Source organism: Gambusia affinis, linkage group LG06 (genome assembly GCF_019740435.1).
Source record: "Gambusia affinis linkage group LG06, SWU_Gaff_1.0, whole genome shotgun sequence".
Lineage (NCBI taxonomy): Eukaryota > Metazoa > Chordata > Actinopteri > Cyprinodontiformes > Poeciliidae > Gambusia > Gambusia affinis.
Genome location: NC_057873.1, coordinates 26,106,397 through 26,134,054, shown reverse-complemented (window position 1 = coordinate 26,134,054; position 27,658 = coordinate 26,106,397). Strand labels below are relative to the sequence as shown.

Genomic DNA, 27,658 nt, shown 5'->3' with positions numbered 1-27,658 from the left:
TCCCTACTCAGTAATGTATTGGGTGAAATATTAGTGTTCCACATATAAACCTTGTCACCACAGAATACGATGTGTTTTAATGAGATCTCAATGTATTCTTCTTTGTCAAAGTTTCCCTTAGCAACAAAATACACTCTGTTAAATTTTATTGGGGTTGCGGGAGGCGAGTTTCGCTCCCCCAGCTGTTCCATCTCCACACACCGCCAGACGTGGGACTTGTGTTGTTTTTGACGTGCCATTACTGCTTTTATTCAGCGGCGGCGGCTGCTGTCGCGTGGCGCGGAGTAAAAACTGCGGACATCTTTGCCGAAATCAGAAATGACATCCAGCGAAGCATAGACGGAGGGAAGTGATGAGGAAAAGAGAAATGGATTCCAAACAGGAGAAAAAAAGGGGGCTGTCAGAACAAAGGAGGCATGAGCCAAATCTCTTTTCAATCAACGTAGGACAACGTGTGATTATTCATCTGTGTACAAACTGCTGTGCCACCCAAGTTAATGCGAAGGAACTTTGGAGCTGCTGTGTCTGTGTTGTTTACATCCCACACGTCATTGAAACGGCCGGCCGGCCGCGGGTGTGCCATTTCATCCACCTTGTCCCTGTAGGTGCTCAGCTTCTCGATGCCGAGTAACTTTAAAGTGCTGCGAAGCAAGAATTCTCTCCGAGACGCCGCGCCGAGTTGTTAAAGCCTCAAAACTAATTTCTGCTTTCGATCCCTAACTGAAAGCTTTCAACTGTGTGAGATGTTGTTTGGTAAATCACACTGAAGATGGAGGTGGGAAAAAAAAAAAGAAAAAAAAAAAGAAGAAAAATCTGCAAACCGTCTGAGCTTTTCTTTTCATTTCAGTTCAAATCTCTTATGGGGTGGGGAGAGGGAGTCTTTTTATTACCTGGAACTTTACACTTCATTTCAGTCCCAGGGGATGACACAAAACAATGAAGCTGATAGAAGGCAATGACTGGAGTCTCTTTTCCACATTCTGCTTCCCCTTGTACCGCTAACGCTAACCCAGCAGCGACGAGCAACAAAGGCAGTGTAACCATCTTCACCACCCTGAATGCTTTTACCAAAACACATTTGTTTTCTTGTGCTTTTATTTCCCCTAAATGGCCACCGTGGATGTTTTCTCCGTTTCCGCTGGCGACATGTGCACCTCCAGTCAGTGAAATGCTCCCCACGACACGGAGGAGAGGAGAACTTTAGACATGCAGCCACGCACAGGCAAGATTAACATCCCAAAACAAAAACAAAGAAAAAGATAATGTTGTTTAGTTAGTTTCACAAAAAAAGGTGCAGACCTGCTCTATTGGCAAAGGGACTTAAAAAAAATATATAATAATAATATGTTTACATTTTTATTAAAACTGTCACTATGTTGTCACAGTATAATATGAGATGGATAATCTGTGAAAAGTGGAGCTCCTCCTCCTGTCTCTGGCCCTACTCAGGCAGAAACAACCAGTCAGAGCCAGCGCTGTCAATCATCCATGTGTAAGCGAGTGATTTTTGTTAAAGTTACACACTGCAACTTTAAATGACTGAAAATAATTCAGCTTGTCATTTGGCGAAGTGTGTCCTGCTAATTTACTGCCCACTGGAGGTAGGTGGAATTCATAACTAAATTGCTTGGATTTTGAAATAAAGTGTCTTTAAAAGACAGAATTAATTTACAAAATAGTTTTGAAATGTTCACATCTCTGAAGCTTATTTAAATTCACTACATTTTGAGGGGAGGGTTTTTGGATTCATGAAATTATAGAGATTATCCAGATGGTTTGAGTGTAATATAGTTTCCAGAAAACGTCCACAAACAAAAGGCAGCAAAACTCTTATTTTCCAAACAATAAATATATCATGTTTCCAAACGGAAATGTTATAAAACAAAAGAATGACTGCAGCATACTGACTTAAAAGATCATAAATCCTCCATGTATTGTTGAAATAGGACAAACAACTTTAAAGTAAGAAAAATATCATCAACTCTAGCTTTTTATCGTGTTCCTGTGCTTTCAATGACATTTGTTCATGTACTTCAACATTTCGGGTATTCAATGAATATTCATCTCAGAATGATGTTTTGGTTGAGTGAGTTTTCATCACATGGTAGAACAAAGGAAGAGCATCGGTAATGAGTTCAAATGTTGTGCTGAAAAGCTGCTTCCTGGAAGGTCTTTACGTTCATCATAAGCGAAAGTGGAACCTATTAGAAAATGCTGACCTTTAACCTTGTCTGAAGGTGCTTTTTCACCAGAACTCCAATAGGTTTTCTACAGATAAGACTTTGACTCAACGTGGGTCAGCACTAACAAACAGAATCATGAATTGTAATGCGGTCATGTCGTGGGAACCCAATCATTAAATCCCAGCCCAAAAATGTTTTGGATATTTCCTTTATGAGAACCTCACAGTGCAGGAAAACAAATGCTTTTTTTTTTTTTCTTTTCTAAATATTTTATTAAAAAATGCCTTGGTTCAGGAAGAGGAGTGTGCTCACGTCCATGGGAATTAATTAAACAAACAACAAAAAAAACATCACAGTTCTTTGTTGTTTTTTTGTTTGTTTGTTTGTTTTTTTCTGATATTGTTTGTTGAAGTCCTTTTGTTTGTGTCGCTTCAAATTGTACTCCCGGTGGCATCTACTCCTCCTGGTGCTTTGGCAGACATTAGTATTCTTTCTGCTGCCAGATTTTTGGGATGCGTCCTTGTAGCCAACGTGCAAAAGATACAGCTGTGAATATTTTACCGTATCGAGAGCAAACTCACCCGATTTCATAAAAAAAAATAAAAATAGACTAGATTATTTGACCCTACGCTCATGACACAGCAGTGATAGTCCAAGCTTTGACTAGCAGATCTGATCAACTTTCACATCGACTCTCTCTAACTGAGGCGTGTCGGTTTGTCGGGTGAAAGCGCAGAGGAGGGTTTGAAGACGATCCGTCGTATGAGGCGATGAGAGCGGGGAGGCGGTGGGTGTCGCCAGTCAGGCTGCCATCACAAAGCTCCTTCCTTTATGCTTGCTGCTCGTGGGTAAGCCCACGGTGACATTACTGTGACCTGCCTCTGTTGGGTCTTTGCGAGGTACGAAAGAGGAACTCCGCTGGGTGCACAAGGACGTTCTCTTTAAGCCAATAACTGAAGTGTGAAAAGGGCTTTAGCATGCCATGACTCACCAATCCCATCTGGATACATTCTCCTGCACCATGGCTCCTTTCCTTTTGACTCTATACACTGTATACAGATTTCAGGTGGTGTTTTGGACGGTGTTATCATCAAATGAAACCCCTGCATGTTTTGTTCTTCCTCGAAGCACTTGAAATTTTATTAAATTACAACCTTTCGGTGTTTCATGTTCATTATTTTTATTTATTCTGAAAAACTTTGAGTTCACAAAGGCATTTCAGGGAATAGCGTCAAACCTAGTGGGAGTGCTGGTGTTGTGATTTGGAGCTGGATAATGTAATATTGAGGAAACTATTGCATTTTAAAATAAGAGTTTTCATGGTTGTGTGTAGCACTGCAAAATCTTGGTAAAAAACAAAAAACAAAACATCTAATAATGACACTACTCATGTCAGGAATAATCTCTAGTAGATTAGATTTTATGTGACATAAAAATAAAAACACTTTCCAATGAAGAGCTTTGGTTTTACGTAAGATGTGGCACGACGCACAGCTTCTGTCTGCTTACAGAATATTTTGCCAAAGGTTTTTTATTTAACAAGAATGGCAATTCTATTTTTGTAAATTTATGTGAATATATTTCCCAGTTTCAATAAATAAAATTTAAACTGCGACGAGTATTTGCTCATGGTGTTTTCGTCTTGTGTTTATAACGTCGTATAAGGGCCGTTGTAGATAGAAATTAAAAAAAATATAAATAAATGGGGGGAATTTCTGCTAAAGTACCTCGGAAATTTTCTGGACAAAACTTGGACATTTATGAGTTTGAAAAGTCAAAAATTTGCTAGAAAGCTTTCTGAAATTAATTTAAAAGTTTCTGAGGTTTTTGGCAGAAGTTTACTTCCCCTTTTATTTTTCTATCTGCAGCGGCTCTGATACTCTGTTGCATATATTAGAGTTTATTTGACGCTCTGAAACCTTTAGACATGAGGTAAAAGTAGAAATATGACAAAATATAAATATGCTAATGTCATGTTGGCACTGAAGGACTTGCTGCGTTTTCACACCAAGTACTTCACTGAGACAAAATGAATATTTATATGTACATATATTTATTGCCTTGCACGATGGTTTGGCTGCCAAAATGTGAACACAGATACACTTGAAAGTTATGATTAGCATGTCTGTCAGTCACTGCACATCCAGAAGAGGTAATTTATATGTTCAATTGTCCTTGTAGCTCAGAGGAACAAATGAACTGTCTCTTTGTAGGACGTCTTTGAAAAGTGCCATATTTAATGTTTCATGCTGGGAACAGTGTCAGTGAGACGCTGCACTTTGAGAAGTAGATATGTTAGGGCATCCTGTTCTGCAGGAGGGGGATTTATTGGAGTAAAGCTACCCAAAAATGTCGTTAAAAGCACAACCGGCATTTTGGATCACCCAACTGCTGATCAACGGCCCGATCGATCAGATAACTCGTATCAAAGCGGAATGAAGATCTGTGGCTCAGAGACGCTGCGGAAACTTGTTACCGACATCGTATTCCTTTTGTTTTGTTATGTTGCACAACAAAAAGGGGAGCCATGAATAATTCAGGCTCTCCCCAATGGCTGTCCATTTACAGCCGCTCCTTCCACGAACAGACTCCATGCATTCTCCCGCCGTGTTCCTCAACAGGCGGTGTGTGTTTTTGTTTTTTTAAATGGCAGCGAGACACATGTGACCTCTGAGTAGTAGGACTCCGCCATCCTTCCACGTCTTAATTTATTCATGACCCTCCGCCTGCACCGGGTACCGCAAAAGCCCCTTATCGTAAACACTGTGGAATACCAAAACGAATCTGTCGAGGATTATTACGGCCGTATGTAAATACCGAGGGGAAATATGGCTCCCCTCTTCATCAGAGCGCGAGTCAAAACAAGGCGGGAGGCGAGGGAGGAATAACAGAATGCAGTGGTCATAGATAATAACTCGATTTGCAGTACTGTAATCCATGAAGGGCATCTCCATCCCTCTCCTCGCCCCTCGGGCAGCGTGGCGTGTCATTTTTCTTCACCGCTGGTTCCTTCAATCACGCTGATGTGAGGCTGCCTGCAGTGACTGCCCAGAAAAGAGACGATGCTTGATGGTTTCTCTGCGAAGCTTTATTTCAAGATTTAACGCTCGCATCTGCGAGACGAGCTGCCAATACCGTTTGAGGGCTCAATCAATTCATCCCAGATGGATGTTCATGACAGTGGAAAATGGTGAGGGACAGCGGATTGTCTGAGAATGTAGGACTGGCTGAACAAAATGTGACTTGTAGTGTGTTTTTGTTCGCTTTTCGCCGCATAAAGACAAAAAGAAAACCCCCACTGAGTATTTCGGGTCTGGTTTCTCGACAAAACACAACTTACTTTAAATATTAGAGCTTCTTGTAAGTCAATAATTCCTCAATATTGTGGAAAAAGTACTAGTTCCAATGGGAGAATATTTCACTTGTAACGTAAAAAATCTCATGTTATGAGTTTACAAAATCTGTCAATGGAACTAAAACTTTTGCATCAATATTTACAATTTTTTGGTCCTTCTTGGAATCGGTGTTCATTTAACTTTTTCAGAGATATTTCAACAACAGATTGAGTTGTTTTTACGATTTCAAATGTTAACATTTCTCAGTCGCTAGTTAAAATAACTCTGAAAGTGTTAAATTAAATAAAATTAAATTAAATTAAATTAACACCAATTCTGAGGAAGACTAAACAGGCTCGACAAGATGTGGATTTAACTCTAACAAATTTGCCAAATCCGGGTGAAAAGTTACTTGTAAGTTTGTTTTGTTTTATTTCAAGTGTACTAAGACATCTGCGCTATCAACCAGTTAATCAATTAAGTTTATTTGCACAGCACATTTCAGCAACATGGCAGTTTAACGTGCTTTACATTATGAAAACATAAAATAACAACATGCAGTCAACAGTTGTGAAAACCAGTAACAGACGTCACACTAGAAACTAGACCAAAAATACTTGCAAAGACTTTGTGTTTTGCACTCTTTTGTGATGCAATCATTGTTTTGTTTTGTTTTTACGTTAGAAAATAACCTCTTTTGTTTTTTTTTGTATTCACCTTTCGTAATTACATTGGTGCAGATTTTTTATTTTTTTTTAATGCACTGTCCTGGTGAAAGCAACACAAGGTGCTGAGGAACTGTTTGCTTCCAGGCAACAAATCTCCTGTAAGCCCTGCAGTAATCATGAGGGTGAGCAAAGGCGGGAGAATGCAGTGACATTGTTACAAAGTGGCAAGCTCTGCGAGGGCAGGAGGCAGTGGGTGGATGAATGCATCAACAAAACCATTGTCAAGAGTCGGGAGACAACAATTTATTTCCAGTCCGGAGTCAATTTTGTTGATGCAGCACTTTAAACACAACTAAAGTTGACCGATGTGCTGTGCAACCGGGCCAAATAACATGATAGAACAGGCGACAAAAAGCACAATAAAGAGGAAGGGAAGACCTTTTAAAAGAATAATGTGCAATAAAAAAAATATGTAGAATGTCTTAAACTGAAAACCTTTGACCCTGTGGGTTTGCATTTCTTCCAACATGCAATACATGTTAAAGTATTGATTATTTTCTATTTTTTTTTAATCACAAGACATTTCCATTGAAAAAGTGGTGGCTGTGCCTCTAGATATTTTGTTAACCGATTATTTAACATGGGGCAAAAGTGCCAAATATTTTCTATAAAACAAAAGCAACTTTTCAGGAAAATGTAGGAGCGTGTTTTACTTTAATTCCTTAATATTGACCAAAAAATACGTGTTCCATTGGAAGATTATTTCACTTATCGAAAAAAAGCCTTGTTGTAAGTGAAATATTCTTCCAAAGGAACCAATACCTCCTCATCAATATTAAGGAATTATTGATTTAAAACAAGCTCCTATCTCTTGCAGAATTGTTTCTTTTAATTTTGTCTTATTTCAAGCATACCAAGATATCTGCAGTGGAAACTGGATCAAAAATAATTGGTAAGATTTTATCTTTTTGCAGAGAGCTCAAATTAAAGCCTGACATTCTTTAAAAAAAAAAAAAAAAAACCCCGCTGTAAATTTATGTCCTTTAAGCTCTTTATCCCGATGTTGACATGAAAACAAGCACAGAGACACATCAGACATACACCACAGAGCAACAACAGACAGTAAGACGTGGTGGATGTGTCTGGATGGTGTTTTGACTTGATAATTTGTGGTTTCTTTAGTTGGCCACCTCTGGACCCATCAGTCACAGAAAAAGGATCAGTTTGTTTCTTCTACATTTAGCAGAAAATCATGTTTATTTAAATCTGTACCCTGTTAGGAAGTATTAAAACCAATTTATTGCACTGACTGCTCCTTTTCCTTAGGTTGTATATGTGTAAGTTTGTCATGGGTTGATTCAGATACAGTCATCTGAAGTGGATATAATTAGGATATTTATGTTCAGCTTAAATTACATATTTACATACACCATATAAAAAAACCAAAAAAACCCCACATGATCTCTGTTTTGACATTTCCAGTTTTCGGCCAGTTAGTATTACTATCATATTTCTTTGTTTAACGCCAGATTAACGGGAGTTCTTTTGAGATCAATTTTTCCACTACTGTCTTTATGTTCAGTTTTGGTAAGATTAAAGTTCACAATTTGATCACTACTGATCTGTGATATCTCAAGCTTCTGACTGAGGATAATTCAGAACATTTGAGTTAATTGGAGGATGTAGTTTGATGCAACGCCTCAGGCCTGACGCTTCCTTGTGTGACAAGTATGGGAAAATAAAAAGTTCAGCCAAGTTACCTGTTAAAACTGTGAACATAGTTTCATTTTCAGTTTTTGAATTCTGCAGCACATCTACATGTTAAGGTTGTCAAAGTCAAGCTAGCATAACTGACCTACTCCCCTCTCATTCCCTATTTCTTTTTAAATTAAAACTTTTTTCTGGCCATGTTATATAGTTGTCATAGTTTTATGTATCAGGAGTACATTTAAGAATTAGCGCGTTATGTTGACCACTTGACATCTAAAATCTGTGGTAGTTGTGGCCCACAAGGTGGTGGGATCTTGTGACGTCACACAGCATCGTCTCTGTATTTGCTGAATAGTTACTTGTATAGTAGTTTTGTCTTATTTCAAGTATGCTTACAAATTTGCACTAGAAACTAGGCAAAGAATACTTGGAAAGATTTTGTGTTTTTACAGTGAAGGATGCACGAAATGTCTGACCAAAATAGCACCAATAGGGAAACCAAAGTTTTACAAAAAAGCAAAAAAGTTCCATCTTATTATTAAATTTTCCTCATTGATAACCGGTGGAAATTGCGATTGAATTGAGTTGAACCTATTTTTCTTCATAAAAGGTCTTGAGATTATGTTTGTTGGGAATTAGCCACGTGCAAATTAAGTGAACAGTAGGCAACAGGATCAAAATCAGCTGTGCTGGCTAAATTTGTGCTCTCTGATTTAACGTTCCCATTCAAAACGGGGCAGCCATGAAATTTGATGTTGATAAACTAGCAAGGAAAGAGAATCAAAGATCTTACAGATGAACCTAAATGTTACACCTGTTTTAAAATGTTTAAAATTTCTCTTGCATGTTAAAATTCACAACAGCAGCAGTAGCAGCAGCAGCAGCGTCAGACTGCAGACCAGGAAGTAGGATCAAGATGCATCATTAGCTCAAGTCTTTAGCCAAGTTCCTGCAGACATTTTGGGAATTACAAACACCAACGGAGGCCAGATTCACTCCCTGTACCAGGAAAGTTTGTTCAAATAAATGGATCAATAACTCCCCTTATTGCTTTCGCTACTTGATCCTGTCTGGCTGTGATACTCTCCTTCCTGAATCCAAATGAGCTCCTGTCGTCCCTTTTGTTTAAACAGACCCGGCTCCGTGGGACAAAGCCCGCACCGTCTTACGCATTACTTGAAAGCGACTCAATCAGTGAAATGTTTGTCAACGAAACTTGTCTGCGTGTTATGATTTGAGTTTTTCTTGTCAGCCTCATTGATCATTAGTCCCGCTCTGCTGCCCACATTTGGATGTGCGGGCGTGTGCGTGTGTGTGTGGGTGTGTGTGTGTGTGTGTGTATTGTGAAGCAGGCTGCTCAGCAAGGCGGAACCAGGTGTCGGCGTTGGAGTAACACTCTGATTAAATCTCTTGCCTTTTTGCTTGTTCCCCTACACGCTCTCCTTTTGGCAAATAAATTAAAAAGAGGTGACCTTTCATCGGGTGTGCGCAAAAAAAAGAAAAAAAAAACTTGAGTGCTTAAACTTCAAGAACCAGACATGTTGACTTCAATTAATCGTGGCCGGCATAACAGCTGGTGACACGTACGAGATGGTTCGCTGCACCATGCACATATATTGCTCATCGTCACTCCGAGGCATTACACTTTTTTTCTTTTTCTTTTCGTTCTTTTTTTTTTTTTTTACCAGAAGAGAAGGATCTCACAGCCACAGTCTGCTCTGCAGCATATCAGCCTGTGATTAGGCCTCTCAGCACCAGTCAGACGTGTAAATACACTCATCACGACGTGAATATCATATCCGTTTTGACCTATCAATGATGCTTTTGAAGCTGCATTCACAACATCGTCAACAAGTCTTTGAACAACAATTGGGAATACGCATTCATTTACTGATGTATTGTCAAAACGACATGGGCTGGAAATGTAGAGCGTCAATTATTTTAATTTGATCTGAAATTAGCCAGTTGCACATTAGCCACAGGAGTTTTGTCCACATCAACAAGCTCCTGAAGCAATTCGACGCTGCAAAAAAACACAAAATCCTACCAAGTACTTTTGGTCTAGCTTCTACTGCATATATCTTGGTACAATTGAAATAAGACAGAACCAAGTTACAAGTAACTTTTTCAACAAGGTACAGGAGCTTGTTTTACTCCTAGACAACTCTTAGACATTTTTCTCATGTTCCAAGTGAAATAATCTGCCAGTGGTGCGACAACTCTTTCATCAATGTTAAGAAATGATTGACTTAAAACAAAGCAAATTTGGAACAAAAGATGTCAATAGTCAGGCTAGCTTAGCCTACTTCAGCTACCTTAAAAAGGTGGTATGATCATTTACATCAAGTGTAATTGTACACATTTTAGGAAATTACCGTGGAAATACATTACCTGACAACTTTGTTAACCAAAGGAAATAGGAATAATGATAATAATAATAAAAAAAACCCTCTTTGCACCTCGTTGGGTCTGACATACAAACACAGGGGAAATTGGGCCTGAAAAATTGAGGAGGTAGGCATTAGAGGCAATTCACTTCTCCCTAAAACATGAGTCCTGTACCAAAGGATATTGAACATTGATGGAACATTCCCTCTAAAATAATCCAATTATTGTCAGAGCCATATTGCAAACATTTCAAATGCTGATTAAGGGTTGTTGTGCGGGATGATAAAACCGTCCAAATCGAATGAAAAGCCATGCCGCCGCCGCGTCATTGTCGTCGGGAGGGTACGCCACCTCCTGCAGCAGGAAAGGATCTATCAGCGAGGCGTGCTCTCATCCGTTTCGAAGGCAGCAGCTGTAACACAAACACTTTTTTGCAGCTTTCACGCTGCATGACCCGGTGTGTGGCATCGACTGCTTGACTGGGGCTGAAATCAGGAGCCCAAACAGCAGCTCAAGGAAAGGTCTTAGATTCTTTTGGGGTGAAAAAATCAGTTTGAGAGCACAGCTTTTAGCGTAAACAGAGCAGTATAAAAGGTTATGATTAGGCTGCCATTTTTGCATCTTAAAATGAGAATGATTCGGTCTAGGCTATTAAATAGTAAAGCACAGCAGTTGCGAACAGATTTCCGAGGTGACGTGGTTTTAAGAGACGCCTTTCATTGTCACTTCCTGAAATCCCTAAAAGCCAGACGGACCGAGATTGCGTTCTCGCACTTCAAGCTCCAGATATTATTCATGGTAAGGCGAGGCATATTTTTGAGAGGTCTCATTTTAACATTTTATAAAGTCCCAGTACCTCACTGGAGGTGACTCGTTTCCACTCTGCATTACTCCGCATCCATAATAGATGGCTGGCTCAGCCTCTGCGGTGGTATACATATGTTTACAATTGTCAAATTCACCAAGAGTAGTCACTAAAAGTCCTGAAAAAAAAAAAACAGCAAAAAAACAGCCATCCATCTAAGTCGGATGGCTCCCAAAGACCTTGTTCCAACACCATCTCTCCCAACAACATCAATAATACATACAGAGATAAATGCGCCCGAGTGCATCGGATCAAAAACAAGGCAACAAATGGGGAGCCAGGAGAAACAAGCAGCCTGCTGACGACGGCAGAGAGGGGAAATTCTCACCAATACTGCTCATATTCAGATGATCCTCAATGACAAGTACATTTTAACACATCAGACCTGCATCAAATAGTTAAACTGCCAGAAATGAGACTTAAATGCTTGAAATGTTTGTTTTAGTTTTGAATATAAGAGTCAGAAGCTTATAGAAACATCATTTTAATTGCATACATAAAACATGAACCTGCTGAAACTATGTCTATGTGCTGTGTTTAATTTGGAAACGTTTCTGTATGAATTAAGGCAATCAGTCTGGCACGGCTGTTTATTGACAATATGGGGTTTATATCCGGCAAGTTTCTTGGCCATACAAGCATAGTGAAACCATGGTCATTAAATAATAATATCAATATCTTTATTGGTAACACTTTATTTAAATGGGTGTACATAAGACTGACATGACGCTGTCGTAAACATGATATAACACCCGTCATGAACATGGGGTCTTCATACAGGTTTACGACTGTTGTTATGAAGTATGGTTTGGTAAATAGTTACATTTTTAATGTAAAGTTCCATTAAAACTTGCATTAGAAGTAAGTTAAAAATGTCAACTCTGCATTAAAAGTGTCTATTTATTTCGTGACAACAGTCATAAGCGCTCATGAAGACTCCTTCATGTTCATGACAGGAGTTATGTCATCTTTATGACAGCGTCACATCAGTCTTATGCACACTGCCTTCAAATGGCCATTTCAAACAAAGTGCTGAAAAATCACCAGGAGATAAAAGTAACCAAAACAAAACAGTACAGCGTAAAAACAAATGAAATATCAACAAAAGAAGTGAGAGCCATATGTATGAAGCTAAGGGACATATGACAGAGTAAACAAGTGTTTGTTTGACTTAGTTTTAAAAAGGGCAGTATTGTTTTTTGTCACTGAACATTTTTCCTTTCACCTAACTTTCCATAAGAATGCTGTTTCTGAACAGCATTCTTATGGAAATGATGCTAGAAATAGGGAATGAGAGGGGAGTAGGTCAGTTATGCTAGCTTGACTTTGACAACCTTAACATGTAGATGTGCTGCAGAATTCAAAAACTGAAAATGAAACTATGTTCACAGTTTTAACAGGTAACTTGGCTGATTTCTGTCAAAATCCAGCTGTGTTTTGTTGTGGCTCGCTCTCAGTTTCAGTTTCTATCTACAGAACAACTTTTTAGTCAGCAGGATTCCCAATGACTGTGAGTAGGCCTTAATGGGGCCACAACAGAGCATCTCTGTATTGGAAGCATTTATGTCAACAGGCTTTATGTAACCGTCACTTGACAATTTGAATTACAATAAAATATGTATCCAATAATATTTAAACCTGCTGAGGCTTACCTATGCAAATTCAGATGTTTTTCTCACTCATATTCAGATTTAGTTTTTCTTCAACATGAATGTCTTGGCGTCTATCAAACACTTTCTGCAGAGTAAAAACATGCAAAGCACTTCCTGTCATGAAATGCCGTCACATGAGAGCAGAGGTAAAAAAGACCGCCGTTGTGCATTGTCTAAAAAACCAGAATGAACGGGCTTGACGGCGTACCTCGGACTGACAGCTTGTCTTTTGAAAGATGCCACGGAAGCATAAGGTGACACAGAATTCGAGATTACAGTGACGTACTTAAACGGGGTTCTACATGACGCCTTTGGCTGAGTCGCTGAAATCGGACGGACGATTTGAGGTGTTATCAGTATTTCACTTTTAGGTACATAGCACATAGTTTTAATACTTTATGTTTTATGACTTGTGGCTTTGAAGCTCTGTGTTTCCGTTAAGGAGCTATGGAGATATTTTAAACTTCCACCACTTTCACTGAGGTTTTTTTTGTGTATATATATATATATATATAAATTATTCTAAGCTCCATATTATTTATTGAAAAGTCGTAGAGTATGTTCCCATGTCTTTGAAAGATTTATCTCTCTTTAAATTCATTTTTCCTTGTGAAATTCTGTAACTTTGACTGAATCTCTTCGAAGGTTAGTGGGTGAAGTCCAAATTGAACATGCTATTAGATTTTGTTTCTTTATGTCTGAAAATTGGATTAAATCCTTATGTAAGTTTAAAATTATGGTGATTTACATAATTTTTTTTCTATGTAAGTCAACATTAAAAGAAATGTTTTGCCAGCTTCTTTTTTTTTTTTTTTTTACCAAACCAGTTCCAGTTCAATACCTGGACCTGTTCCCTCCTTTGCCTCAAGCTGGACATCAACTCTGGCAGTGAAAAGCAATGTTTTCTAAGCAGAAACTTCCTTCATTAATTTCTTCAGGCGCTAGTTAATGAAAATCAAAAACCTATTAAAGCATGGCTAGGAGGCAACATGGCAGCCAGGTCTTTAGCTTTCCAAAAGAAATGTGATTATTGATCTTTTTTTAAATGATGCTAATTAAGAAACATGCCTTAGCCCAGAGATACCTTTTTCTGAAAACCCGCCATACAGATGACTTTTATTTTATGTTTGTGTTCTGATCTTTTTTGGGCTTATTTTTGTCAGCAAGGTGTTGCCGTATTCAGTTTATCTCTCTGTGCGGTTGTTCTTACCACAGTAGTTAAGATTTTCCTTTAGTTCTTTATGTGTTGTTTCTAGTCTCACGTTAGCGTTATTCTTGTTCCCTGGTGATTTGTACATCCTTTCTGTGTCTTAGCTCAGCTCCTTCAGTGTTTTCTGTGTTAATTATATTATTTTCCTCAGTCTATCTACGTCCAGCTCTCCCAGAGCTGCTCTGAATCCACCTGTTTACGCTCATCTGCTTTCATTATCACACCGCCCTCCTCCTCCTCAGTGTTGGAGCGACTTGCTTCCCATTGTTATGCTGTTATTTTTGTTGCTGACTATATAACACAAGATGTGAGCTCCACATGCCATGGGCTGAACCTTCCCTTAGCCGGTCAGCTTCTGCAGTGAGTTCATCCTGTTCATCGCTCGCCTCCAACCCAGATCCCGTCTGATACCAACTGTAAGGTGAAAGTGGAGCAGAGCGCGACCTGAAAGCAGGCTGTAGAGTCGGAGGCTGCTCCAGCCCAAAGCGGAGAAAACCGACTGAGACTGCGTATGTAGTGCAGAGGGCATTTAGCCTGATGAACGCAAAATCAGAGGCTGTCTCTGTGGTTGGACCGTTTCTGTCCGGAACACCTAGGAAAATAAATAACTAAGAACTGTTTTACGTAACTTCGATATCAGGCCCATTTTCTTCACAGTCAGGTCTATGTTGAAAAAAATATATATATTTTTGCCTATGTGAATCAATCAAGTTTATTTGTATAGCACATTTCAGCAAATAGGGCAGTTCATCAGAAAAAACACAAAACTACAAAGTCATTCAACACATAGTCAATCTGAAGTGTTAGATTTTGTTAAGTTAAACATCAGAATGTTGATCAATGTTTCATTGATTATGGTTCAAAAGTAACTAAACAATTTTGTTTCTAGTCTAGATGTAAAGGCAGTCAGTGTTTCAGCTGCTTTGCTGTTTATGTATACTTATCATTTAAGGGCCCAGTTCTGCACACTATACCTCTCTACCATGGCGCCAGAACAAGAAGCTAATATCTAGCTAAAACGCTATTGTCAATTAAATGTGAGTATTATTGTTGGGGCCTCCACCAACACACACACACACACACACACACGTAAAACAAAAAGGGAAAAAAAGGAATAGATTAAAAAAGAAAGAAAAAAAAGACTTGGGGCATCTCCATGTTCCTGGTTTCTGACAGGACATCGGTGTGTAGACAGACCAGAGGCAGAGAGGCAACGTAAATGTGGAAAAACAGGACAAACTGACCACAAAAGGGAACTAAAAGAACAGAACATCAGACCGGAAAGTATAATAGAAGCTCCTAACAACAATTATGGCCGCAGTCAAACTTGCCACAGTTCAATTAATCAAAATGTCTGAAAGTTGATACCCATACATGTGAAATTTTAATAAAAGTTGAGAATCATGTCAAGCAAATCTAATTATTTTTACCCTAGTAAATACATATATAAATTAGATTTTTGTTCAAATTCAAATTGTTTGAAATATTTACATTTTTTTGCTCTTTGATGAAGGAATTGATAAGTAACTGTAGTCTGACTACTGGATTTGAAACACAACCAAATAGATTACTCGTTACGGAAAAAAAGTGGTCCACGTCAGTAACGCATTACAAATTAACGCTACTCATTAAACTTTCATATTAAGGTGGGGCACAAACTATCGTCGAGGGCCACAGTTGGCGGGCATGTCTGAGACCCTGGTGTGAGACAGACCAGAGGCAGAGAGGCAACGTAAATGTGGAAAAACAGGACAAACTGACCACAAAAGGGAACTAAAAGAACAGAACATCAGACCGGAAAGTATAATAGAAGCTCCTAACAACAATTATGGCCGCAGTCAAACTTGCCACAGTTCAATTAATCAAAATGTCTGAAAGTTGATACCCATACATGTGAAATTTTAATAAAAGTTGAGAATCATGTCAAGCAAATCTAATTATTTTACCTAGTAAATACATATATAAATTAGATTTTGTTCAAATTCAATTGTTTGAAATATTTACATTTTTTGCAGCAAAATAAGAACAAAAAAAAACATTGAACTGCAGAATAAAAGGAAAATCATGACAGGCTGAAAGACATACCACACACTATGGATTTCCAGGTGTTTTTAGTCAAAGGCAGCTTTGAGCAGCCCTGATATACAGGCGCTCGGTGTTTCAGCGTCTTTACAGTTTTCTGTAGGTTTGAGCCAGATTCAAGGAGCACAAAACCAACTGGTGCTTTAAATTACAAAAGTATTTTAAAGTCTATTCTCTGAGCTATAGGGAGCCTGTGGGATACAGTAGTAATGTAGTAGCATTACTACTGTATAGAAGGACTTTAGAACTGGGCCGATGTTCTCTGTCCTACTGGTTTTAGTGAGAACTTGAGCAGCAGCGTTCTGGATCAGCTGCAGCTGGAGGGTTGAGCTTTTATACCTTTGATACCTTTGAAGACCATGTTGCAGTAATGAATTAAACTAAAGGTAAACGTACAGATGAGTTTCTCAAGGTCTTATTGAATATATATTTTATCTTTCCACCTTATGAATTTCAGCCTTTCTGAGGTGCTAGCATTCTTACAGTATATCTGCATGGTAGCCCCTTGAGGTATTTTGATCTTTAAAGCAGTCTGCAGCTGGGTTGCTGTGGAAGTTCACCAGTCAAATATTGTTAGAGTTAATTCAGTAAGCTCTATGTATTCACGGCAGCAATTTAGATTATTCATTAATGTACTTCATAACTCTTGTCTAATCAGAAATAATCTCTCCGACAGTCTTCTCTTGAAGAATTACAGTCTCAGCAGCATTGCACCGAACAGGGAAAACGTTGGCTACCTTTGCTTTGCATTTTCCCCACATTACGACAACGAGATGACAGAATCCAACGCCATATTAGATTCTTAATGAATATCGGTTCTTATGTTGTTGTAAGGTGTTTTTGGGGTTTTTTTCTATTTGTCCCACGTTTAACTTTGAGCCCCTCTTTTGGTTTCAACTCTGTCAGAAACTAGTTATGACAGGAAGATCATGACATGAATTTTAACAACAGGACTAAAAGAACACGAGGCAGCATCACCGAGAACCCTGATGACAAACGACTTCTCTGAGGAGTATAAATACTGAGCAAGGTGATTGGTGGAGTGAAAGCAGCTGAGCGATTGCAGTGTGGGGGCACTGAGGGCTGGTGATAAGACAAAAGAGAGACACAGTGAACACTATCTAAAAAGAGGATGATCAACAAAAAGAGTAATCATGGGAATTACTCAGAACTTTCCACCCTGAAAAACAGGCCTCAGACCGAAGCGGACAAGACAACAAACCCAAAAACTGAAGGAGAGACGATGATTACTGCTGCAATGTCGCAACAGATAGGTTTAAACTTTTAGACCTTGATGTTTTACTTTGTCTAAATGAAATATCTGCAATCCACATTTAACACTTACTCATGTCACAGTGAGGTCTACGTAAAGCCTCGGTGGGAATCAAACAACTTAACTAAAGACACAAAAACAGACCTCAGAACTCGGAGCAAGCCTGACGAAAAACGTGCAAAGTCTTCGACATAGACATTGCACTCTCTAGCTAGTGTAACTTTTAGCTCACACTAGCTTCACAAACTTCGGTTGTGAAGCTACGACCACAGTGTCGGTAAAACAGCCAACTGCAGGCTGTTTGCATGAGAAGACAGGCACATTAATTAACTTGCTAATATTGGGTTGTGTTATGCTATAAAAAGCAGAACTGCCATAAGTTATAATATTTTGCACAGGAAGCACTTGAAAATTTTCTCATTAGCATCTGTTAATCCTATTGCTTGCTTAAGTTTGTTTATTAAAAAAAAATTAAACAATGTTAAGCTATAACTGTAAAAAAAAAAAAAAGAAGAAGATGTTAGTTTCAGCTGCGGTGGGAAGGTTGCTTGATTTGCACTTTGTTTTAACAAAAAGTTTTATTACCCTGAAGTTATTTACTTTTAATAAATGTTATTATGTCACCAGAATATCAGACCAGCCAATGCTTACAGTGTCTACACCTGCTTATCCATGCTGGGTTACGGGTGGATGCCTGTCCCCATCGGCCTTTGGGTGAGACGTGGGGAACACCCTGTACAGATCACCGTCACAGGGCTACACACACATACACACACACACCCGCACACGCCCACAGAGAGTACTAACAGTTACACACTCCCTCTTAACACATAGATTCTCTAGAAAAACATATTATTATTATATTGTTACTTTTCTGCTTCAATCTACAGGCAACTTTTTCAACAATGTGGTCCTTACTTTGCCTTTGGTTGTGACAGTAGCTGCGTTTCCATTAAGCATAAAATTTCCCAAATTGAAACTACGAAAATAAATTGGCTCAAAGGAAACAGCCATGTCGATAAAACGCATGTTTTTTTCAGAGATTTGTGTCATTTGAACATGTCGAATCCATAGCTCTCCTGTAAAATTGTAGACAACAATTTCCCTAAAAAGCTGCATGCATATCCGCTGCCAAGTATAAGGGTGTTGGTCGCTTCAACGGCTGAATAAAACTTTGACGTTCCCTCTGATGGCTGATAGATGATGAGCACTGGATAAATTATGATTATATCTCATGTAGCTGTTTACATCCATTGCTGTCAGGATTTTGGCCAGCTTATTCACGTGTGATTTTAATTTAACTTATTATGTAATGGAAACACCGCAATTGCAAAATTGCACTTTTTTCAACACTAGCACAATACAGACAAAAATTTGTGCACGTTTGTAATGGAAACGCAAATAGTGACAAGTAAAGAGAGGAATCACAGTCATGACATTGTTGGGAGGTTCAGTGTTGCAAAGTCAACTGGTGTTCAACAAATCTTTTTCAACTTATTCATCTGACATCTGCTTCAAAGTCATTCACCCACGTCCCCCATAAAATGGAAAGAAACACAAGCAGAAGGTGTTTTCTATACATCTGGCTCTGCATTTTATTCTATTGCATTGTTTGTCTCCCATTTTCTCTCTCCGCTGTCAAAATGTCCTGGGATTTTTCACATAAAAAAAAAACAAAACAAGCAACACCAAGATCTTTCCGAGATAAAGTCAAAGCCAAATTTTACACGATTTCCTTTCACTGCAAATGACTTTAGGTGACAAAATTAAGTCCACATAGTCAGCTGAAATAGTTTGGAGGGGAAACTAAATCAATGTTGTTGTTTTTTCTTTGATACAACACCGCTGAGACAGGAGCTTCCTGTGTTTCTGTGGTGACATACTGGCAGTGATTTCATCCCGTTTTTTTCATCTCCTGTTTGTCCTCTTCGTTCTGACCCTTTCTCGCGACAGACCAACCCCGCTCTGCAGTAGTTGGCAATAAATATGAAAACATAACACAAATTACAGAAGACCGAGTGGCACCCAGTATGGAGAGAATTGAGATGTTTTCTGAAGGGAGAGGAAGTAAAGGGTGCTTTCCCCTCCCCCCCCTTTTCTTTAAACCTGTTTTGTTAGTGACTGCTGCGCCACCACCTCCCACCACCTGTCAAAGTGACAGCACTGACAGTCCTTGGGCACAACTCTGACATTATTTGCTGAAGGTAAATAAGGAAAAATATGTCGCCAGGGCACATGATTCATAGTTAGTCCCAGCTCCTGTGTGCAGACATGTTTTTTCACGCTCGTTTTTGAAAACTTGTGGGATTGCTGCAAAGAATCTCTATAGTGTTTTTTCGCCCTCCCACTTTTGGCGATGTAGTGGAGATAACAAAGATAATCCCAGGAGTTGTTTTTTTATCTTTTATTTTTTTTTACATTATAGTTTTGAATTGTTCTGGCATTGATCTCTGTGAAGGAATTATGCAGCAAAGCTATCTTTCTTTTCCCTTCCCTGTCATTCTTTTTTTAGTATCTATTTAATTGTGCAAAATTTCATCCAGCTGAAGGCTGCTCTGCTACTTTCTCATAACCCCGCTTAAAGGCTTGTATGGATCAGGCTATTAATCAAAAGTAGTTCTGTATTTAAAAGAAAAAAAATCGCAAAGACTATTTTGCAGCCACCTGTACTTGTGTAGACACACAAGTGCATTAAACATGACTAAAAGCTAAGAAGATGAACGGCTCCGGATTTATGTAATGTTGTCTTGGTAACTTTAATTCACTTTACTGCAACTTAAGACCATATGCATGCGTGGCGGCATCCGGTAAAGCGTGAAATCATTTGGTTTTTCATGAAGCCCATTTGGAGTTTCTGGTTAAGGCTCAATGGGGCAGAGGTAGTCATAAAACCTTCATTTAGTACATCAGCACTGTCTTTTCTCATTATGAGCTCACAGAATGATCAGTGTCGGCATTGAAATGAGGCCACCAGCTAATGCGTTGAGACCTGAACGTAGTCATGTTCGGTGTTCTTTAATAATCAAGAGAGGATCGAAAGTTTTTCATTTCACTCACTGTTTTTTTTTTTTTTTTCCTCTACAAATCTTTACTCAATGTAATCCAAAGCAATTGACATATAGAGTTTAGAGGCTTGGCTTCTGTCAAGGGACGTTTGAAATGATGGCAAACTTTTTTTAACCAGTATTCATATGAAGACAACTTTTCACTTTCAGTCATGTTTGGGTTTGCAGCTCACAATAGTTATATTCACTTGCTTGTCCACTGCTGAGAAATAATTTAAAACTGTTAGTGCTGCATGAAATGGCTTGTAAAAATAAATTGCTCCTTTTTTTCGTTTATTCCAAATGTCATATCTAATTTTAATACATTTTCTCTAAAAAATTATATCACAAATGTCAAAAAATATCTTAAAAATACTTGTTTTTATTTCAATGGTTAATATCCCTCTGGAAAGCAAAGAAGGGCAAAAATCCATATTTTCCAAAAATTAAGTCTTCAAAATTAAGTGTTCAAAACAGAAAAGTTGATTAATCAGCAGTATTAACTAAATAGTTTGTCTATTCTGTCGATTAATCAATTTTAGCGATGAATCAACAAAATTGATTAATCAATTAGTTGATTTTGTCGATTAATTGTCCAACCCTAAAATCTCTGTAAAAGATTTAAGCACTAGCTAAGGATCAAAACAGCTAATAGTTGCTGAAGAGTAATGTATTATATAACAAGTATTTAACTGTTTGTGTGTTTTGATCGATTATACATATATCCATATATAATTTTGTCTTATAAACTCACAATTGAGCAGGAGACTTTCTATAACTTTCATAGTTCATCACAATTGCAATTAGTATAGCATGTCAGTGCTAAGGTTTGAATCGCTCACTTATCAGAAAACTGATTTTGTTTTTTCAGTTTCCCAATAAACTAAAGTGAAAGTTAAAACAATGGTAGCATTTAATGTTCACCTTATTTTTAAGACTAAACATCTTTGCGTACAAATCTTCAGTGGAGCCTGTTGATTATCACTGTTTTAACTGCAGCTCATTAGTTGTTCACAATAATCAGATTTGTTCCAGCATGTCAACATAAGTCAGAGCATAAAACACATGAAGCAGGATAGAGTCCAAAAACAATCAATTCTCACAATCTTTTGGACACAAATCATAGCGCAACAAATCATTGCTGACGTAGCAAATGAACTTCTGCTCATCTGCTTGGCAAAACGACAAGCTTCGGCATGAAAATGAATAAGCTGAAAAACAAATCCACTATTCTGACTAAACGTGTTCAAAATGCAGCAGTTTATATGTCGCTGATCATTAACATTGCTGTCTTGTCTCACTTGCCTTATAATCTCTGCTTCCGCAGCTTCTTGGTGAAAATAAGCTAGATATTCCCCATCTAATATTTTTAGAAATATTGTAGTATTTATACAAATGTTTTGTGTAATCAACTTTCGTTTAGTCACACTGTACACAATTTTAATTAAGGATACGCTTATCCACTTTTGTCACTTCCGATACCGATACCAACATCAGGTCAGTATCATCCGATACAGAAAAAGCAGCTGAATTGACTTAAACATTTTTTTTTTTTCAAAACGTACATAAATGTACAGAATTCCAAATTTATTTGAAGAATGAGAACATGGACCTCCCTTCTTTCAAACTTTTGAAATGTAACATAAGCTAGAGCTTTTCAAGGAATCCTGTTTAGTTTTTATCATACGAATGAATCAATATGTCACGTTACTAAAGTTACGTGTGTAACTGTTTTTGTAATAAATGTTTTTCACAGTGCGGACTGCAGGAAGAGCAGCAGTTGTCACGGCAACGACTAATGAGGATCCTTATGAACATACAAAATATATAAGCTGAGCGAACAGCCGTTAGATTGATCAATAAGAAAAGTATCTTAATGTAGGTAAAGATCAGAGTTTAAATCATTGGACAAACACAAAACCTTCACTGGTCCATGGTAACAAAAATGCCAGGAATTTTCAGCAGCTGGAAATAAATTTAGATCCACATCATGATCTGAACCCACTACACAGCTCCATCGCCATAACATGAGGCAATAATCCATGGGAATCAATAAGGGTTAGAATTTTCAGCTTGGATTGTTATGCATGTCTGAAACATATCTCTGCAGAGATGCATGATATTGTTTGCTTTTTACATCATTTGTTATCACTTGTATCTCCCTTGCTATTGTCTGTTATATAATACAGTTATGATGTTTGAAAACTGATAAACCACAACAATTCTCGGCACGCCTCGCTATGTAGCTGCACACATAAAGGAAGTGCTCATGTTGTTGTATTTCCTTATGATAAAGTTTGATTTGTTGCAGATTTTTAGCCTAACATTTGCTGTGGATGGTGTTTACATTCCTTTTTACACATCAAAACATGCAACACCTACACTTAAACTTATACACAGGAATTGGTATTTATCGTATCGTTTATCATTTCTCGTGATAAATATCATCATTATAAGATTTTGATTTATTGTTATGACAATGAATTCCAATTTATGATGCTTTAAAATCCCTAAAACTATTTTCTCACATTTTGTTCAACAATGTTGTATCAATATATTTAAAAGAATATGACAAAATGCAGTTACTGTGTGCGTTTAGTAACAAAAATCACACTTCTGTGTGTGACTGGTGTCCTAAAAAAAAAAGTACGTATTATGAATGGGATTGTTTTTCAAGAGCAGTATTTGTGTTTGTGGGACTATCATTGCTGTGACACACAATCATCACCACACAGTTACCTATAAAAGATAAATAGCTGATATAGTCACTTTTACCATAATAGTACCACAAAATATCAGGATTAAACTTTAAGTCCATATCATCCACCCCTACGTTTATGTTAAAATTAGGCAAAATATCACCTGCAGCAACACAGAAACTGTGGATTTGTTGGTCCGTGAGCATAAAATAACCAGCCTCAATCAGCACTGAGATAGGTGTTTTATTTCAGTTCAATCCTCCTTTAACTTCCTGTTGTTCTCCTGGTAACCTCTCCTTCCTCCACCAGCAGATTCATGAGTATCGATCGTCTGGGGGGGAAGCACACGCGTAGACCCAATTCATTTTTGCCTGACCTGTAAAGGCAAAGGTTTGCAGAAGCTAATAAAAAGCTAATTATTCAATTATTCTTCTCCAACAAGCCATTTTCCTTCAAACCATTTTATCTATGGTTGTGGTGCAGTGGGAGCTCAGACAAAAAACAATTGCTTGTCTGAAATAATTACCTCACTTTTGTGGTTTTAGCCTCGGTTTTTATTGCGCGAGTTCAGACCGAGCAGGATATATCTAATTTACTAAGTGACATATATCCCATTAGTTTGGCGTTTTGGGGTGTTGCTAGCTTAAAACCCTATTAGTCGTGTAATTAGTGATTGAATGCGGGTACACAGCTGGAGAAAACATGAACATGTACAGCGCATAATTGATACTTTGCCACATAGCGGCCAGGATCTCATGTGAAAAGGAGCCCATTAATCAAAGTGCTGACAAGGGGAGTTGTGACCACAGCTGGTAAAAATAGGAAATGACCTGGCAGGAAGCGGCTTCACGGATCTGCTGAGGACGACTTTAACCCCCCTGGTAATGAAAGCTATCAGGCTATGCTGAACTACTGAGCGGTGTCACTATTATCTGACCGAGTGGTTTGTCACTTGTGCGCAGAGCCGATGTGACATTGAGATTGTTCCTTAACAAGCGTGTTACAGCTGCGCCCTGTTTTATTGCTCGTCTTTATCTCGACGCCACAGTCGCTGAAGTTGGAGAGCGGAGCTCCTTGGTGGAGAAAAAATAATCATAATTTTCAATTCAGACCTTCACCTCCCGGTCAGGCAGTTTAAAGATAATTAAGGCCTGTAATAAAAACAGAGAAACCTCTTTAGGAGTCTGTGCTAAAATGGAAGTTCTCATACCGCTGTGTGTGATTTATTAAAAATGATCTTGTGCTTACCCAGCTGCTGGTGTAAGCTCCAGGATTTCTCTTTTGTTTTTTGGGTAGCTTGTATCCATGCACTCATAGATTTTAATTTCATATTACTTTGGTTACTTTGAAATCAATATAAGTTGTTTTAGGGTGAAATGATTATAGAACAAACATTTTACAAAAAAATAAAAAAATACAACAATTTAATTAATAAGTTTGAAATTATTATGGATTTTTTTCTATCTTCTACATTGACAAAATTCTATGCATTTGATACTGGCTGCATGTTTCACCTGAGTTAGAAGAATTAACTTTGATGCTTCACAATTTCAGAGTAGTTGAAGTTGGAATGCCAAAGGATGAAAAGGTTGTTTCCAGTTCTTTTCCATTTTTCGCGCTTTTTCCAGGAAAGGTTGCTATGACGTACTAACACGCTCACCGTTTTTCCATTTCTGATCATTTACTTTCAGAGACAACCAACAGAAACATTGTCAGGATTGCTCATGTCCAACAAACACGTTGATATCGAAGATGAATTTCAAGGTGGAGGTTATTTTGGAAGAAATATTTAGAATTGTTCCACCAGCCCAGCTGGCTGGCTGGATTCGTTTCTTCTCTTTCCCTCTTGTGATGCCACCCACAGCCGTTCTTCTCCAGCGACTGAACGCGGCCAAAGACGGAAGTCTCAGCCGCTCCCGTTGGCACGTTGAGTAACAGCTGACAGAACAAGAGAATGACTGTTTCCCTAACAACTGCCTTTGTCTGGCACAGATATGAAGGGATCACTCTGATGGATAATGACTTGATGTAGTTTGTCCTTTGGCCAGAGCTGTGTGCCACTGCGGATCATTTTGCTTCATATACCTGCGAGGGGGAAAAGAAAGAGAGAAAGAGAGAGAGAGAGAGGTCAAATGGTGTGGCTGTGGAGCTTTAGAGAGTGGATTGTTTCACACAGCCAGGGAAGAAACGTCGGAGATAAAACAGAACTAGCGTTTTCCAATCCAACATCAGAACGTTCACTCTTGCCTAAGTGATGATTTGCTTGGAACCTCTACTTTTCTTTTTTTTTTCTTGAACACGCTTTACCCTGTATCTCCTTAATTTCCTCAACTCTGATACAAGTGTAGCCCGAGATGAAGTGGGATTGGAAGAGGGACGATGTATCGAAGAGCAAAGGCTTCACGTCATAATTGCTTCATCGTCCGGATGAATAGCGGAAGGTGACGAGGCTTCAGAGTCTGTCGCAGTGCGAACCGGTGCGCAGAAACGCTTCAACCTGAGTGCAGAGTTGTGTATTTTCATGCAAGAAGGCTCACCTGATTTGGTAATCTCGCATGTATTGCGTGACGCAAGTGAAGCCATGACTGTGTCATGTCGATGGTTTTGAGGTTTTGTGGGACAAGTGAGAAACCGACCTTGACCGTCACCTTCCTCTCAATGTCATAAAAGGCAAGACAATAAAAGAAACAAAAAACAAACAGGAAGCAGGAATGCTGCAATAAAAAATGACCTCTCTCAGAGATCGTTGCCTATTTCTACCAGTGTGTGTATACGTACTGGCGATACCCTCACTTTAAACCAGGTCGTAATTATCCACAGGCATTACTCACCGATTTTTTCCAATTTTGTTTTTTGTTTTGGCACAAACCTCATCATGAGCAGAAGATTCGCCCGTTCTGTTTCGCACAGATGAATTCCAAAGCTTTACAGAAAGAAAAAAAAAAAAAACATAATACATTTTTCAACGAGCTCCTTTGTTCTCTTATAGCTACGGTGATGCAGTGAAATATTAATGTCAGGACACACATTCATAGCCGTGGTATCTTCGACTGAGTTTCTCCGCTGCCTCCGCTGCTGCTTATGTTTCTTTTCCTGTTGTTTCATAATCAGATCAGCGTTCATATCGCGCCCAAAGCTGCCAAGTGGAAAAAGGAGCGAGCTCAGTCAATGAGATTATGAATGTATGACAGCATCTCTAGTGTGTTGAGAAATGCGGCCTCCTTTGTTAGTAGAATATTGTTTGGAAGTGCGTTACAAGGCCTGCTAAACTTAGCTGGAAAAAAAGCTCTCGATAGTGGCTTGTTCACATTTAGCTATTCCGTTTGTAAAAAATTTAAAAGAAGCCTGGTGTTGATCCACGATGTTCATGATATTAATGTACATTAATGGATTCATCACATACTAAGAAAAAATGGTCTAAAATGAATTATTTCTGTTCGACTGAACATATTCAATCACATATTTAAGAAAGCGTGGTGGTTTCTGTGCATTTCTCAGTTGAGGATTTATTTCATGACAGTGAAAATCATAACATTTTAATGAAGACTAATTATTTAAAACGTCTAAATATAAACCAATATAAATAACAAATGATGTAAAAGGATGACAGAAAAATAATGGAGTTTCCTCTATTTTTCCCTACTCTTATTTAGTGCTAATTATTAGGTTTGCAAAGCGGAGATTATCTACCAACATGCATAAATTCAAGTCTGCAAACACAAAGACTACAAATAATCACCATGGCAGCGTTCTCAGCCTCCTCAGTTCCTCCAGACTAGCGTTAGCAGCAATCAGCAAACACCTGGTGGAACGGCAAGTCTGCTGAGCTCTTCATACAAAGTAATTCTGAGTTCAAAGGTCCGAATCCGTTCACACCAAAAGCGTGTTGTGCTTCCGGTGCATCTGGTTTACATTCAAAGTCTGTGTAGAGGCACGTCACAGCGCAGTTTACGTATCTAACACGGCACGATTTGAAGCATTTTGACCATCCGACGTGTCTGACAAATAGGCCTGCAACGGAAAACAATGACTAGAGCGACTTTGATGAGTCTGACCCGCCCTCCACGATCCTCCACATGTGCTTTGAATGTAAACCAGACACCTCTGACAAGTGAAATGCTTGGTGTAGATCAAAATGTCAACCGTCTGCGTTCAAAGTCCACATGCGTCTCGAACTTGTAGCGTCTGAACCTGTTTTTAATGCACGTAACGCGTTCCATGTGAATGCACCACAAGAGCAGATGCGAACAGCAATGAGAGGCCTGGTTATGAGGACTTTGTGAAGTTGGGGGGATTGGAATAAACAGAAGCTTCTTAAAGAGACAGAGGCCAATTTCAAGGCGTCAAATTGTGAAGTAATTTAAGTAATGTTTGATATATACAACTTTTTTATACCAGTTGAAGGTAACATAGTTACTTGATAGTGATGGAAAATGGCACAATTTTACAGCACAATCAAGTGCTGCAAAATGATCTAGATCTGAATATCAAAATTTGATGAGACGTTACAACAGGTTTGTCATCGAACAAGGACAGGTCTTAGTTCAGC

The 27,658-nt window shown here is 38.6% G+C and overlaps 1 protein-coding gene across 5 annotated transcripts in view; it reads left to right on the top strand.

The window, feature by feature from the left end:
• Positions 1-27,658, top strand: part of lrfn1 (leucine rich repeat and fibronectin type III domain containing 1) — a 176,747-nt gene that overhangs the window by 107,107 nt on the left and 41,982 nt on the right. The window contains exon 1 of one of the 5 annotated variants that reach the window (XM_044119224.1): positions 23,969-23,990. The exons of the other annotated variants lie outside the window; for them this stretch is intronic. The gene's annotated coding sequence lies outside the window, so the exon portion shown is untranslated. Of the gene's footprint in view, positions 1-23,968; positions 23,991-27,658 lie in introns of those variants that run through there. 5 annotated transcript variants of the gene reach the window in all.